Source organism: Neomonachus schauinslandi, chromosome X (genome assembly GCF_002201575.2).
Source record: "Neomonachus schauinslandi chromosome X, ASM220157v2, whole genome shotgun sequence".
Classification (NCBI taxonomy): Eukaryota; Metazoa; Chordata; class Mammalia; order Carnivora; family Phocidae; genus Neomonachus; species Neomonachus schauinslandi.
Genome location: NC_058419.1, coordinates 33825486 through 33843511, shown reverse-complemented (window position 1 = coordinate 33843511; position 18026 = coordinate 33825486).

Sequence of the window (18026 nt, the reverse complement as noted above, 5' to 3'; positions counted from 1 at the left end):
GTGTTCTAATTTTCATGGAAATCACTATATATTATATCCCCCTTCAGTCATGTGGTTTCACACATTTGTGATATAGTTAGGTTGTTTAATTAAATTCTGCATTCCACTCCTGATGTCCTAAATGATTTTTGAAAAATTTGCATGCATTAATGTTCACTCTTTGTGCCATAAAGTTCCACAGGTCTTGACAAATGTATAGTGTCATGTATTCAGCATACTAACACATACAGAACAGTTCATTGCCCTAAAAAATCCCCTAGGATGCACCTATTCAACTTTCACCTCTTCCCTCTGATCCTCTAACAACCACTGATATTTTTACTCCATAGTTTTACCTTTTCTAGAATGTCATATAATTGATTATGCAGTGTATAGCTCTTTTCGGACTAGCTTATCTCATTTAGCAATATGCATTCAAATTTCATTCATATCTTTCCATGGTTTGATAGGTCATTTATTTTTACTGCAGAATAATATTCCATTATGTTGATGTACCACAAGTGTTTTTGGATAAATTAACTCCAGTACGCTTTTTTTTTTAATATTTAATTTTATTTATTTTTTGTCTAGTTAGCTATTGAAGGACATCTTGTTCGCTTCCAGGTGTGTGTGCTTGTGTGATTATGAATAAAGTTGCTATAAAATTTATGTGCAGGTTTTTGTGGGGGCATAAGCTTTCAAATCAGTTGGTTAAATACCTAGAAGCATGATTGATAGATCATATGGTAAGAAGGGGGTAGGGGAAAAACAGTACTGACTTAAGTAACTTTGGAAACAAGGAGAGTCTGTAACACTAAATCCTGATACCCCTGTGGTGAAGAACATCATCAACTAGAGTACAGTGCTTTTTTTTGCCTTTAGTGTTACAGAGTCTACTTGTTTCCTTTAGTGTTACAGACTCTCCTTGTTTCCAAAGTTACTTAAGTCAGTACTGTTTTTCCCCTACCCCCTTCTTACCATATGATCTATCAATCATGCTTCTAGGTATTTAACCAACTGATTTGAAAGCTTATGCCCCCACAAAAACCTGCACATAAATTTTATAGCAACTTTATTCATAATCACACAAGCACACACACCTGGAAGCGAACAAGATGTCCTTCAATAGCTAACTAGACAAAAAATAAATAAAATTAAATATTAAAAAAAAAAGCGTACTGGAGTTAATTTATCCAAAAACACTTGTGGTACATCAACATAATGGAATATTATTCTGCAGTAAAAATAAATGACCTATCAAACCATGGAAAGATATGAATGAAATTTGAATGCATATTGCTAAATGAGATAAGCTAGTCCGAAAAGAGCTATACACTGCATAATCAATTATATGACATTCTAGAAAAGGTAAAACTATGGAGTAAAAATATCAGTGGTTGTTAGAGGATCAGAGGGAAGAGGTGAAAGTTGAATAGGTGCATCCTAGGGGATTTTTTAGGGCAATGAACTGTTCTGTATGTGTTAGTATGCTGAATACATGACACTATACATTTGTCAAGACCTGTGGAACTTTATGGCACAAAGAGTGAACATTAATGCATGCAAATTTTTCAAAAATCATTTAGGACATCAGGAGTGGAATGCAGAATTTAATTAAACAACCTAACTATATCACAAATGTGTGAAACCACATGACTGAAGGGGGATATAATATATAGTGATTTCCATGAAAATTAGAACACTTTTAAAATTTTATTTTATTATGTAAAAAAAAAATTAGAACACTTTTAAGTGCAGATCAGTTTCCCCAGTTGTAAATGTATTTTGTGGCTAGTGTTCAAAAAGATTCTTTGAATTAATAAAACACCTACATGTGCTCTGTGGAACTTTGGTCCACTGGATGTTAGTAAGTGTTCCATGGAAAAAGGATTCTGGAATCAAACAGTTGGGGAAATTCTGGGTTAAGCAAAGCTAAATCTAAGTTTTTTTAAACTGGAAGACTTGGTAGAGCCTTTATTTTACTATGCATTGTGACTCTGTGTCATAGCATTCATCATAGCATTCATCATTTCTAAATTTGTTTGAGAAACTACTTTTTTTTTAAACCACAGCTTTTTTTTCTAGCTTTATTAAGATATAATTGAAGGGAGGGAAATCGGACGGGTAGACGAACCATGAGAGACGATGGACTCTGAAAAACAAACTAAGGGTTCTAGAGGGGAGGGGGGTGTGGGAGGATGGGTTAGCCTGGTGATGGGTATTGAGGAGGGCACGTTCTGCATGGAGCACTGGGTGTTATACACAAACAATGATGGTTGGGCGTCTGCCTTCGGCTCAGGTCATGATCTCAGGGTCCTGGGATCAAGTCCCGCATCGGGCTTCCTGCTCCTTGGGAGCCTGCTTCTCCGTCTGCCTCTCTCTCTCTCTCTCTCTGTCTCTCATGAATAAATAAATAAAATCTTATAAGAAAAAAAAAATCCTGATACCACTATACATGTATACTTAAATTGAACAATTAATTAAATAGATAGCAGATGGTGGGAGACAGGTTTCTCACTGCTGGAGTGGGAGGTTATAGATAAGAACAGGAGAAGGCTAGAATTATTTATTTGTGTGGCAATGGATTACTGCTGGATACATCAGTATAAATTCATATTTAACTTTTTTTTAAAGATTTTTTATTTATTCATTTGAGACACAGAGATACAGAGAGAAAGCATGAGCAAGGGGAGAGGCAGAGGGAGAGGGAGAAGCAGGCTCCTTGCTGAGCCAGGAGCCCGAAGTAGGGCTCGATCCCAGGACCCTGGGATCATGACCAGAGTGGAAGGCAGACACTTAACCATCTGAGCCACCCAGGCACCCCAGAGGGAGAAGGAGAACCAGGCTCCCTGCTCAGCAGGGAGCCCGACGCAGGACTCGATCCCACGACCTGGAGATCGTGACCTGAGCCGAAGAAAGACGCTTAACCAACTGAGTCACCCAGGCGCTCCAATATTTAACTTTTATAGATACAAATGGTTACATATAAAAATACTCATATATATGTGTATATACACTAATATAATATGCGTATATGATATAATTATAAGATATGAGTATACACACATATATTTCTTTGCTCTATTAGCTGAAAAGACCCAAAAGACATGACAATTCGGAAATATAAAAGAAACTACTAGGTAGCAATAAGCACATCGTGTGCCCAGATTCTGGTTTCTAATAGCATTTTCCAATAAAAGGACCAGGCTCTTTGGAGAAATGACTCACTCTAGGGCTCAGAGAGGGAAAATAAAAGATGAGCCTAGAGGGTCTTATAATGCCAAAAAGTAAGGAAGTGCTAAAACATAAAAGCCTCACAATGATGGAGGTATGTCAAAGGGAGACAGGAAAGAGCTCCCAATGGCCAGAACTGTAAAAATATGAGCAATAAAATAAATACAATAGTACTGGATTAAAACCCAAAGTATAGGGACACCTGGGTGACTCAGATGGTTAAGCGTCTGCCTTCAGCTCAGGTCATGATCTCCGGATCCTGGGATCGAGCCCCACTTCGGGCTCCTGGCTCAGAGGGGAGTCTGCTTATCCTTCTCCCTCTGCCTCTCCCCCCTGCTCATGCTCTCTTTGTCTGTCTTTCTCTGTCTCAAATAAATAAGTAAAATCTGTATAAATAAATAAAAATAGGGGCGCCTGGGGGCACCCGGGTGGCTCAGTCGTTAAGCGTCTGCCTTCGGCTCAGGTCATGATCCCAGGGTTCTGGGATCGAGCCCCGCATCAGGCTCCCTGCTCAGCAGGAAGCCTGCTTCTCCCTCTCCCACTCCCCCTGCTTGTGTTCCCTCTCTCACTGTGAATTTCTCTGTCAAATAAATAAATAAAATCTTTAAAAAAAAAAAAATAGGGGCACCTGAGTGGCTCAGTCGGTTGGGCATCTGCCTTCGGCTCAGGTCATGATCCCAGAGTCCTGGGATTGAGCCCCACATCGGGTTCCCTGCTCGGCAGGAAGCCTGCTTCTCCCTCTCCCGCTCCCCCTGCTTGTGTTCCCTCTCTCACTGTCTCTCTTTCTGTCAAATAAATAAATAAAATCGTTAATAAATAAATAAATAAAAATAAATAAATAAATAAAACCCAAAGTATAAAAGAAGTATCCGTGGGGTGCCTACATGGCACAGTTGGCTGAATGTCCAACTCCTGGTTTCGGCTCAGTTCGTGATCTCAGGGTCATGGGATCGAGCCCCAAGTCAGGCTCCACACTCAGTGCAGAGCCTGCTTGAGATTCTCTCTCCCTCTCATTGCCCCTCCCACTTGTGCTCTCTCTCTAAAATAAATAAATAAATATTTTAAAAATTTAAAAATTAAAAAAATAAAAGTATCCATGAGTCTATACAGATACAAATAAATTATTGAATAAATAAATAAATGTGGGAAAATAGATCAATCTCCCATGTAGGAGAATTCCAAATAATTTATGTAGATAACTCTGCTTTAAAGGAGGTGGAGTATAACTCTCTATTCCTTAAGTGTGAGCTATACAGTGTGACCTCCTTCCAAAGAGTAAAATACAGAAAGAGAGAAAAAGAGGAATTTTACAGTAGAATAACCTGACAAACTCTACCTCAGCCAAGCGGTCAAGGTTAAGAACAATAGGGACAAGTTATGTTGATAATACATAAATGTGATGAAAATGGCACTTAACTTCTGTTGTCTTCCTCATCAAAAACCCATAGCCTCAATATAATCATGAGAAAAATATCCACAGTTGAGGGAAATTCTATAAAATACCTGACTAGTATTCCTCAAAACTGTCAAGGTCATCAAAAATAAGGAAAGTCTGAGAAATTGTCACAGCCAGAGGAGTCCAAGGAGACATGATTACTAAATACCATGTGGTATCCTGGTTGGGTTCCTGGAACAGAAAAAGGGCATTAGGTAAAAACTAAAGAAATCTAAATGAAACATGGACTTTAGTTAATAATAATGTGTGTGAGGGGCCCCTGGTGGCTCAGTCGGTTAAACATTTGACTCCTGATTTCAGCTCAGGTCATTCGTGATCTCAGGGTCATGAGATTGAACCCCACATCAGGCTTCATGCTGGGCATGGAGCCTGCTTAAGATTCTGTCTCTCTTTCCTTCTGCCTCCCACTGCCCCCTGCCCCGCTCTCTCTCTAAAAAAAAAAAATAATAATAATAATAAATAATAATGTGTGTGATATATGGGAACTCTCTGTAGTATCTTCACATTTTTTTGTAAATCTCAAACTGTTTTAAATTTTTTTAAAGTTTATTTTTTAAAAAGAATGATGGATGTAGTATTAGCATTATTTGTTGATGACGTTGTATATATGGAGACCCCAGAGAAAATTACTATATACTTTAAATGATAAAAATAATATATAAAACAAACAGTATTCCTATGTAGTAACAACCAGTTGCATTTATAATGGAAGATACCATTTACAATAGTTATAAACAGATAACTTAGAAATAAATTTAACAGGGCTACTCCCTGTGTGTCACACTGTTGGTCATGGGCTGCACACTGGACCTGCTCCTGGGCTATTGGTGAGGAGCAGTAGACCCCAGGGTGCTTCCCTGGCTCTCCTACGATGTCCTGGTGCACTTTGTACTGGAGAAGTTGGAAGATGGTGGCGAAGTAGAAGGACCCTAGGCTCACCTTGTCCCATGAATACAACTATATAGCTATTAAATTATCCTAAATACCCCAGAAGTTGACCTGAAGACTGGCAGAACAAACTCCACAACTAAAGGGAGAGAAGAGGCCACATTGTAGGAGGTAGGGAGTGCAGAGATACAGTTTGGGAGAGAAACAACTGTGGCTACTGAAGTTGGGAGGGAGCCACAGTTATGGAGAAGGGGAAGTGACAGATGAGCATAGAGGGGAGCACATGGAAAAAATGAATCCTCAAACCCACTGGCATGGAAAGTGAGATAGGCTGAATTTTGTGAGTTCTTGCAACCAGTGGGGCTTAGAGCCTGGAATTTTAAAGGTCAGCAGGCTTGGATGCAATACAGCATGCGGGGCACTGTGCTGCCCTTGGAGAGAAGACAGGAAAATGCTCTGGGGTCATACAGTGTGGAAACAGAAATCTGAAGAGTGCATGAGGCACACAGTGGGGAGGTTATTTGCTCATGTCACAGCACATTCCAGAGAGACAGCATTCATGGAGAAACCACTCCAGGGATAAAAGAATTGGCCAGCAACATTTCCTTCCCAACCCCTCAGCATAAGCACAGGACAACCTGTGGGAACCAGCACAGCACCAAAACTTGCTACCTAACTTGCTTACACTAAGCCCTGTCCACCCCCATGCTCCAGTGGAAACACCCCACTTAGCCATGCTTCCCTCAGTCCCAGTGCAGTGGGCCCCTGCTCCCAGAAGACCAGCCCATACCCCTGCTAACACAATATCATACCATGTGGGAGCTTTGTGGCATCTCAGTTGCAGAGGCGGTGGTGACAGGTCTTATTTCACAAGCAGACCAGAGCACACCTAGTTAAAATGTGCCACAGTCAGGCCAGGGACCAAACACTGCCCAAAACAGGCAAAGAGAACCTTTGCAGATGACTCGCCTGAAGGATAAAGTGGCCAGAACACAACAGCAGAGCACACACAACACACATGGGAGACACCTCCTGAAGCACCAGGCCCTGGGAAATAGGGGACACTACATGGCGGAGCACTACAGGACCTCTTCTTCATAAGGCCATTACCCTCAAGAACAGGAGACATAGCTGACTTTCCTAACATACAGAGACAGGCACATTGACTTGGACAAAATGAGAAGACAGAGAAATTTATCTCAAATGAAAGTACAGGACAAGGCCACAGCCAGAGATTTAAGTAAAACGGATATAAGTAACATGGCTGATAGAGAATTTAAGGTAATGATCATAAAGATACTCACTGGACTTGAGAAAAGAGTGGAACACATGAGTGAGACTCTTAACACAGAGATAAAAAATAACATAGCAGAGATAAAGGGCTCAATAAACAAAATAAGAAACACATGTGATGGAATGAGCAGCAGGATGGAAGAAGCAGAGGAAGGAATTAATGACCTAGAAGACACAGTAACAGAAAGTTATCAAGCTGAACAAGAGAGAAAAAAGAATTATGCAAAACAAGAATAGACTTAGAAAACTCAGTGACCAATTAAAAAAAAAAAACTCAGTGACCATCAAACGTAATAACATTTGTATTATAGGAGTTCCAGAAGAGAGAGAAAAGGGGGCAAAAAAATTTATTTGAAGAAATAATAGCTGAAAACGTCCCTAATCTGGGGCAGGAAACAAATATCCAGATCCAGGAGGCACAGGAAACTCCCATCAAAATCAACAAAAGCAGATCCACACAAAGACATATTGTAATTAAATTGGCAAAATATAGTGATAAAACATTTTAAAAGCAGTAAGACAAAAGAAAACAGTAACTTACAAGGGCAAACCCATAAGGCTAGCAGGGGGGTTTTCAGCAAAAGTTTTCTAAGCCAGAAGGGAGTGGCATTATATATATTCCAAGTGATAAATGGGAAAAATCTGTAGGCAAGAATACTCTATCAAGCAAGGCTATCATTCAGAATAGGAGAGATAAAGAGTTTCCCAGACAAACAAAAACTAAAGGAGTTCATGAACACTAAACCAGCCCTGCAAGAAATCCTAAAGGGGCCTCTGAGTAGAAAGGAAAGACCAAAAGTGACACTCTAAAGGTAGGAAATACAAAAGCAGTTAAAATGAATATTTCTGTAAGAAGTCAAGGAACTCACAAAATCAAAGATCAGAAATATAAAAACACATACCTAAAATGTTGGGAGGAGAGGAGTAAAGAATGGGTTCAAACTTAAATGACCATCAACTTAATATACATTGCTATATGCAGAACAGATTATATACAAACTTAATGGTAACCATATATCAAAAACCACTAATAAATATGCAAAGAATAAAGAGAAAGAAATCCAACTACATTACTAAAGAAAATTAGCAAACCATGGGAGAAGAAGGAAAAGAAAGGATCAGAGAAAATCTTCAGAAACAACCACAAAACAAATAATAAAATGACAATAAATATATATCAATAATTATTTTGAATGTAAATGGACTGAACTCTCTAATAAAAAGGCAAAGGGTGTCAGAATGGATTAAAAAACAAGACCCATCTATATGCGGTCTACAAGAGACTCATTTTAGACCTAAAGACATCTGCAGATTTAAAATGAGGGGATGGAGTAACATCTACCATGTAGATAGATGGAGTAACATCTACCATGTAAATAGATGGCAAGAGAAGGCCAGAATAGCAATACTTATATCAGAAAAAATAGAACTTTAATACAAAAACTATAAGAGACAAAGAAGGACACTATAATAACAATGGACACAACACAACACGAAGATATAACAATTGTAAATATTTTTGCACCTAACATAGAGGCACCCAAATACATAAAGCAGTTAATAACAAACATAAATGAACTAACTGATAATAAGACAATAATAGTATGGGGACTTTAACACCCTCACTTCCATCAATGGACAGATCATCTAAACAGAAAACCAAGAAGGAAACAATGGCTTTGAATGACACACTGGAACAGATGGATTTAATAGATATATTCAGAACATTCCATCCTAAAACAACAGAGTACACATTCTTTTCAAGTGCACACAGAACATTCCCCAGAATAGATCACATATTAGCCCACAAAACAAACCTCAACAAATTCAAGAAGGATGCCATGTATCTCTTCTGACAACAACACTATGAGACTAGAAGTCAACCAAAAGAAAAACATCTGGAAAGACCACAAACACATGGAGGTTAAATAACATGTTACTACACAATAACTGTGTCAACCAGGAAATCAAAGAAGAAATTAAAAATTACATGGAAACAAATGAAAACGAATACACAACAGTCCAAAATCTTTGGGATGCAGCAAAAGCGGTTCTAAGAGGGAAGTTTATAGCAATATAGGCCTACCTCAAGAAAGAAAAAGAATCTCAAATAAACAACCTAACCTTACACGTAAAGGAACTAGAAAAAGAACAACAAACAAAACCCAAACCCAGCAAAAGGAAGGAAAAAATAAAGATTAGAGCAGAAATAAATGATATAGAAACTAAAAACAAAAAACAATAGAACCGATCACTGAGGGACACCCAGGGGGTTCAGTCAATTAAGCATCTGACTTTGGCTCAAGTCATGATCCCAGGGTCCTAGGATGGAGCCCCGCATCAGGCTCCCTGCTCAGTGGGGAGCCGTCTTTTCCCTCTGCTGCTCCCCTTCCTGTGCTCTCTCTCTCTCTCTTTCTGACAAATAAATAAATAAAATCTTAAAAAATATATATACTAGCAAACTGAATCCAAAAATCCATTAAAAAAAATAATTCACCACAATGAAGTGGGATTTATTCCTGGGTTGCCAGGGTGATTCAATATTCACAAATCAATCAATGAGATACATCACATCAATAAGAGAAACCATATGATCATTTTAATAGATATATAAAAAGCATTTAACAAAGTACAACATCCATTCATGATAAAAACCCTCAATAAGGTAGGTTCAGAGGGAACATACCTCAACATAATAAAGGCCATATATGAAAAACCCACAGCTAACATCATCCATAATGGGGAAAAAACCTCCAGAAGGTCAGGAACAAGACAAGGATATTTACTCTCCCCACTTTTATTCAACATAGTCCTGGAAGTCCTAGCCTCATCAATCAGACAACAAAAAGAAATAAGAGGCATCCAAATCAGCAAGGAAGAAGTCAAACCTTCACTATTTGCAGACAACATGATACTATATGTAGAAAACCCAGAGGACTCCACCAAAAAATTGCTACAACTGATACACAAATTCAGTAAAGTTGCAGGATATAAAATCAGCGTAGAGAAATCTGTTGCATTTCTATACACCAATAATGAAGCAGCAGAAGAAGAAAGGAAGGAATTAATCCCATTTACCACTGCACCAAAAAGCATAAGATACCTAGGAATAAATCTAACCAAAGAGGTAAAAGATCTGTGCTCTGAAAACTATAAAACACTGATGAAAGAAATTGAAGACAACACAAAGAAATGGAAAGACATTCTATGCTCATGGATTGGAAGAACAAATATTGTTTTACTATATTGTCTATATTACCCAAAGCAATAATGCAATCCCTATGCATTTACCACCAGCATTTTACACAGAGGGAGAACAATCTTAAAATTTGTATGGAACCACAAAATTCCCCGAATAGCCAGAGCAGCCTTGAAAAAGAAAAGCTGGAGGCATCACAATTCCGAACTTCAAGTTATATTACAAACCTGTCGTGAGAAAGAGAAAGAAGAGAGAGAGACAAATGAAGAAACAGACTCTTAACTCTAGAGAACAAACTGATGGTTACCAGATGGAAGATCGTAGCGGGGGATGGGTGAAATAGGTGATGGGGATTAAGGAGTGCACTTGTCATGATGGGAGCATAGAGTGATGCATGGAATCGTCAGAACACTATATTGTGCACCTGAAACTAATATAACACTGTATGTTAACCAACTGGAATTAAAATAAAAAGCCAATAAAAGAAAATATAAAAAAAAGATATTTAACAGGAAACATTCAACATCTATTTGAAAACAATTTTGTAATGCTATTGAAAAACACAATATATTACTTGACAACATGGAAAGGCATCCATTTTCTTTAACAGGAAAACCCAATCTTGTATAGTTAACAATTCTCCCCTAATTATTCTATAATTATGATGTGATCTCAATTAAAAAAAAAAAAACCACCAGGGCACCTGGGTGGCTCAGTCGTTAAGCGTCTGCCTTTGGCTCAAGTCATGATCCCAGGGTCCTGGGATTGAGCCCAGCATCAGGCTCTCTGCTCAGCGGGAAGCCTGCTTCTCCCTCTCCACTCCCCCTGCTTGTGTTCCCTCTCTTGCTGGGTCTCTCTGTCAAATAAATGAATAAAATCTTTAAAAATAAAAAATAAATTAAAAGTACTTGGTTTAAAAAAAAATACCAATATGACTGAAGTGGAGAATAAAGCAAGCTAATTCCAAAATGTATAGGGAAAAACAAAGATGTAAGAAGAGCCAGGAATTTTCTGAAAAAGAAGACTGATGAGGGGGCAGTGCTGTCCTTACTGGATCTGAAAGCATATTATTAGGCTACATAATTAAACAGAGGTACTGGTGCATGACTAGTAGTGGGACATGATTAGACTTAGCTCAATGGAAAGAAAAGAGAGTCCAGAAATAAACTCAACTACACATACACACTAATTTTGTCTGAATGTTTTTGTCCCCCCAAAATTAATGTTGAAATCCTAATGCTCAATGTGAAGATATATGAGGTGGGGCCTTTGGGAGATGCTTAGGCCATAAAGGGGAGAGCCCACATGATTGGAATTAGTGCCCTTATGAAAGAGACCCACAGAGGTCCCTAGCCCCTTTCACCATGTGAGGATATTAGGGAAGTCTGCAATCTGGAAGAGAGCCCTCATTTGGCCATGCTCGTACACTGATCTTGGACTTCTAGCCTTCAGAACTATGAGAAATAAATTTCTGTTATTTACAAGCCACCCACTGTGTGGTCTTTTGTTATAGCAGCCTGAACAGACTAAGACATACACACACACAAATTAAATATATGGTAAATGTGGAAAGTGTCATTTTACATTGGGAGAAAATAGTTTGTTCACCGAATTGTGATGTAATTATTGGGTAACTTTCTGGAAAAAACTATAAACTTGAAAAATTATTTTTCTATACCCCATAATTCACATATAAGTTCCCTACTGAAATTCCCTTTATCTTTGATTGGCAATGCCCGCTTTTCCTACAAAATTCAACTCAAACACACCCTCCCCTCTTCCCCTTTTTCCTCTTGCTGAGCAGCTGGGATAGATCTAGGTAGGCATCCATGATGTAGAGGAGTAGAACTGTGGTGTTCAAGAGTGAGTTGGTAGAGGTGAAGGGGGGTGAAGAGGATACCCATGCAGTCAGAGTAACCTAGTATGGGGTGTCAGAACTCAAATAGAGTGAGAAGATGAGACCCACAAAGGTGGAGGGGGGAGTAGTATGAGATGTCAGAGTCTGATTAGTGTAAATAGAATGTCCATGCTAGGACCTGTCCAGATATTGGCAGTCAGTGCCTAAGTGGAATTAGGAAGGCATCTGTACAGGGAAGCAGCTCAGTATCCAAATAGGAGGCTGGCCTGGTGTATAGAGTCATAGCTTGAGTGGGGAGAGGAAGAAATTCACAATGTGGCAGGCTGGCATGGAAAGTCAGAAGTTAAGCAAGACAAGAAACACATCCACGCATGGGGTGGGGCTGCCCTATGCGGTCAGTCAGAGACTGACTGAAGTAAGGAAGGTATCTGCACATGGCAGAGTCCAATGAGAAGAGTTAGAAAATAATGAGTACATATTTCTCTTATATACTGGCTTCTAAATTCCATTTTCCACTGACAGGAATTGGGATTTCTTGGAGAAATAGTTAATTTCATGGCTAGGGCAGGAATAGTACAAATGGGCCCAGAATAATTGTACCAAAAGCATGGAATTGCTTAAAGAACGATGGGGACATGTCAAAAGGACAGAGAAGCCAGCTTAAAAAGTTCCCATTGCCCAACACATCTGGAACAACGTTAACACCAAAATAAATAATAGTGATGGATTATAATTCAGTGAATAAAAGAATAAACCACTAATTTAACAGATATAAATTAATTAAGTCTAAAGTTTGATGAGGAACAGAATATTTACATTCTTTAAAATACAAAATACTTATTACAAGGTGGGGAGAGAGTAACTTTACAGGGAAAAGCTTGATAGCAACCACTTTAATGAAGTTACCAAAGTGAATATCATCAATAATGGGACACACTGATATCATGCACTACCTGATAAAATGCAATGAGATGAACACAGCAATGTTTCTGTGATGTTTCTGTCAAAGATGTACGCCATGAATCTAATCATGAGGAAAACCTCAGTGAACCAAAATTGAAGAGATTCCTACAAAATAAGTGCCTTCTGGTTTTGGCATCCAGGTAATACTGGCCTCAGAGAATGAGTTGGGCAATGTTTCTTCTCCATCTACGTTTAGAATGAGTTTGTGGAGAACTGACATGAATTCTTGTTTAAATATTTGGTAGAATTCACCAGTGAGGCCATCTGGACCTAGGCTGTTGTGTGGAGAAGTTTAAAAGTCACTAATTCTATCTCTTTTCTTTACTATTCAGATCTTTTATTTCCTCTTGAGTAAATTTCAGTCATTTGTGTCTTTCTAGGAAATTGTCCATTTCATCTAAGTTTTTTACTTTGTGGCATAATATTCCCTTATAAACATTTTTATTTCTCTAAGGTTAGTAGTAATTTCTTTTTCATTCCTAATTTTAATAATATGAATCTTCTCTCTCCCTTTTATCAATATAGCTAAAGGTTTGTCAATTTATTGATCTTTTCAAGTAGCCATGTTTTGGTTTATTGATTATCTGTTTTTCTATTCTCTATTTCATTTATTTTGCTCTAATTTGTATTACATACTATCTTCTGTTTACTTTGGGTTGAGTTTGCTCTCCTTTTCCAGTGTCTTTAGTGGAAGGTTACATTATTGATTTTTTTCTTCCTTTTTAATATATGAATTTGTAGCTATAAATTTCCTGCTAAACACTGCTTTGGCTGGATCCCATAAGTTAGGTATGTTGTGTTCTTTTTTTTTTCAGTCTTGATGTATTTTCTTTTACCTTTTTTTTAAAAAGATTTTATTTATTTATTTGACAGAGAGACACAGCGAGAGAGGGAACACAAGCAGGGGGAGTGGGAGAGGGAGAAGCAGACTCCCGGCTGAGCAGGGAGCCCCATGGGGGGCTCGATCCCAGGACCCTGGGGTCATGACCTGAGCTGAAGGCAGATGCTTAACAACTGAGCCACCCAGGCACTCCCAGTATTGATGTATTTTCTACCTTCCCTTGTGATTCCTTCTTTGACCCACTGGTTATTTAGGAGTGTGTTATTTAATTTCCACATTTGTCTATTTCTAAATATTTATTTTTTATTATTTTCTAATTTCATTACTTTATAGTCAGAGAACATACCTCAAATGACTTATATCCTTTAAAATTTGTTTTGTTTTATGTCCTAGCATATGGTGTATCCTGGATAATGTTCCATGTACTCTTAAGAAGAATGTGTATGCTGATGCTGTTGGATAAATTGCTCTATAGATGTGTTAGGCCTAGCAGGTTTATATTATGTTCAAGTTCTCTGTTTCCCAGTTGATCTTCTGCCTACTTGTTCTATCATTGGAAGTGAGTTATTGGGGTGCCTGGGTGGCTCAGTTGGTTAAGTGTCTGCCTTTGGCTCCGGTCATGATCTCAGGGTCCTGGGATTGAGCCCCAAGGTCCTGGGATCGATCCCCACATCAGGCTCTGCGCTCAGTGGGGAATCTGCTTCTCCCTCTCCCCCTGCTTGTGCTTTCTCTCTCTCAAATAAATAAATATTTTTTAAAAAAGAAAGTGAGTTATTAAAGTGTAACTATTATTTCTGGGTTGTCTATTTCTCCAATTCCTTCAGTTTTTTTCCCCATGTATTTTTGGACAGTCTTGTTACATGCATATATAATTGTTGTCTTCCAGATGGAGTCACTCTTTTATCATTATAAAATGTCTCTATCCCTAGTGACTTTTTTAAATTAAAATCCTTTTTGTTTGATATTAGTGTAGCCAATTCTGCTGTCTTTGGGTGATGCTTATGTGGTATATTTTTTCAGTCATTTCACTTAAAACCCTGTATCTTTAAGTCCAAAATCTGTCTCCTGTTTATAGTATATAGTTGGATCTTTTTTTAAAATCCAGTCTCAAAATGTCTGCTTCTTGCATAGATTAACTAATTCACAGTTTTACTGTTATTAATATGACTGGTTTCACAACTGTCATTTTACTTTATGTTTTTCCTATGATTCATGCTATTTTCTCATTCTTTTCCTCTTTATTGCCTTCATGTGTAAGTGAACATTTTTAGTGTAGTATTTCAATTATTTTAACAATTGTTCACTATTTTTAGAATTTATTTTCTTGATTACACTAGGGCTTTCAGTATACATCTTAACTTCTCAGATCTACTTCAAATTTATACCAACTTAAGGACAGTGATAGGGAAATGTTACTCCTACCTTTGTAGCTCTATTCTCCTCTGCCTTTTTGTATGATGTTTGCTCACCAGCAAAATCTGCATTTTTTAAAGATTTTATTGATTTATTTTTGTGAGAGAGAGTGTGTGTGTGAAGGGGGGGAGGGACAGAGGGAGAAGCAGACGCCCCGCGGAGCAGGGAGCCTGATGCAGGACTCAATCCTAGGACACTGGAATCATGACCCGAGCCAAAGGCAGATGCTTAACCGAATAAGCCACCCAGGCACCCCAAATCTGCATTTTTTGACAGCATCCATAAACGAACCTTTCCAGTCTCTATTCCAAATAAAGTCAACCCCTTTAGGGAGAGCTACCAACCTCTCTGTTCTTATGGCCTGACTCTCCCCATATTTGAAGCTCTGTGCCACTGCTCCAGAGATGGGGCAGGAATTTTTACTCTTGCAGTACCACTCATTACAAGCAAGACTCTGGACTGCGGGGCAGGAGGGGAAGGGGAATCTCTGGTCTTCTTATTTGTCCCTTCCAGCATAGGACCTCAGCCCTACATGGAAGCTGGGGTAAAAGATTACTGGAACTGAGTATTCTCAGCTTGCTGTGCCTGGGAATGGGAGCTAGGTGGAGGGGGGAGCCTCAAACATCCCTTGCCAAGGACAGAGCTTCTGCAACACAGAACTGGGAAGGATAAGTAATGCTGGTGGCCAACCCCTCCTGGGGCAAAATCATAGTCATAAACTGGGATATAGATGTTTTTATGGTACAGCCTGAGCAGTCTAATCAGAACTGATGCTGGCTCTCAGGAGTGGAAATATAATTAACAGGCACAGTGAAGAATAAAATATGGGGCTCCTCCTTCAAAACTCATTAGGAATTTCAAGATGGTGACAGCAGATCATTAAATCGTGTTTGAGGCCCTCCCAAGCCCCCAAGCATAGGGACCTGTTAATTGCACAGGGCATATACTCATGAAGTCATCCTCACTCATTTTTGCCCTAGAGTAGGATCCTGGAGAACTCCTGCTATGAAAGGTGGTATTTATTTATTTATTTTATTTATTTATTTTTAATATTTTATTTATTTGACAGAGAGAGACACAGCGAGAGAGGGAACACAAGCAGAGGGAGTGGGAGAGGGAAAAGCAGGCTTTCCGCCGAGCAGGGAGCCTGATGCGGGGCTCGATCCCAGGACTCTGGGATCATGACCTGAGCCAAAGGCAGCCGCTTAACTGACTGAGGCACCCAGGCACCCCGAAAGGTGGTATTTAAAGGTTATTAAAGGTGTTTCTGGGAGGTCCTAGGGGAGAGGCTTCTAAGTGAGATCATAGGGCAGCCCTCGGTGACAGGAGACAGATGGGAGAGAGGAGGGATGTGACTGAGGGTTCTGTCTGTATACCAAGCATTTGGGAAATATTTGGTGTCTTAAAATTCTATCAGAATGCCAAAAAAAAAAAAAAGGACTTTAAAAAATTCAATTTCAGAAAATTTGGAGTCACATTATTGAAAGGTTAATAAATCTATATAGCTAGCAGGCCAGGAGTTCCAGGGGTCCTTTTGCAAGGACTTTTTGTCCTTTTGTAAAGATTTGTTGTCATTTTATTGTCATATCCAGTTTATTAGGGCAATTCTGACAGGGACTTCTAGGTTTATGGAAGGAATTCCAGAAATCTTTTGATTAGTAGAACTTGTTATGCAGCTCTGAAGAGAGGAATTGAAATACTAGTTCCCCTAGACCCACTCATGTGGTTGACTGCCATTTCCCTGTCTAGCCTTGACCTTTTCCCTCCACATTCCTCCTTCTTCCCCAATACCTCAAAAACATCTTCAGCAAGACCTGGTTTGTGACTAATTTGCTAATCATATTATATATTACCATGGGGCTTTTAATGTTTAACAAGGATAGGTCTACTTAGGGAAGTGGTAGTGCATCCTGTCATTGATTACAAGTGACAGTAGAGGATGGTATTCTGGTTTATACCTCAGTTTTAGCTCTTTTCCCCTTTTTAGAGATAAAGGGTCACTACCAATAATAGTCAAAGCTGCAGTTATCCTCCTCATGGGCTTATCTCTCCATTATTTTAATCCTTTCCATTCTAAAATGCTCCTATATATCAGTGCTTTTCAAATTGAATGTGCAAATGAATCACCTGGGGATGTTCTTAAAATGCAGATTGCTAATTAAGTAGATTTGGGTTAAGATCTGAGATTCTGCATTTCTAATAAGCTCCCAGGAAATCCTTACTCTATTGGTCTGTGGACCACAGAGAAGAAACACTCGGAATAATATTAAACAGAAATTGGTCCAAACTAAAACTTGGCTCTTGATTGTAATCTATAGGTCATTATTCCCTAAGTTTTAAAGCAACTCTCTACACTTAGGTTGTCATGTTCTCTTCCAGAAGTTGTCAATTAGTCTGAAAGTTGGATGTACTTTTAAAAGGCTTCTCAGTAATTTCAAAGGCTTCTGCCTTTTGGTTCCTGAACTTTAAAAAAAAAAAAAAAAAATCACACCGTCAGAAAGTAGGAGATGCTGCCTGCCAACTAGTACAGGAAACTCCCAAGCTTTTACTGCATATTTGTGACATCTGAATTTTTCAAATATGATCTCTCTACTCATTTCATTATTTTCAGCCTTCTATGCATTGCATTTCTTCCACCTTTTTCACAAAATATAAAGCACGTATTTACACTATGAATGTATTGAAAACTTCTTGCTTCTTATTAATCCTCTCCACAGGTTACTTTTAAAGCCAAACAACTTTTCTTATGGTGAATACATTCATCCCAAGGACAATTTTTTTTAAAAAATGAGAATCTCATCTTCCAGAATTCAACAATATTTCTGGCTTAGTGCAAGTTATAAAATCACATTGTTTTATTAACACATCAGTGAATAGAATTTGACCCAACCCTTGACTTCTC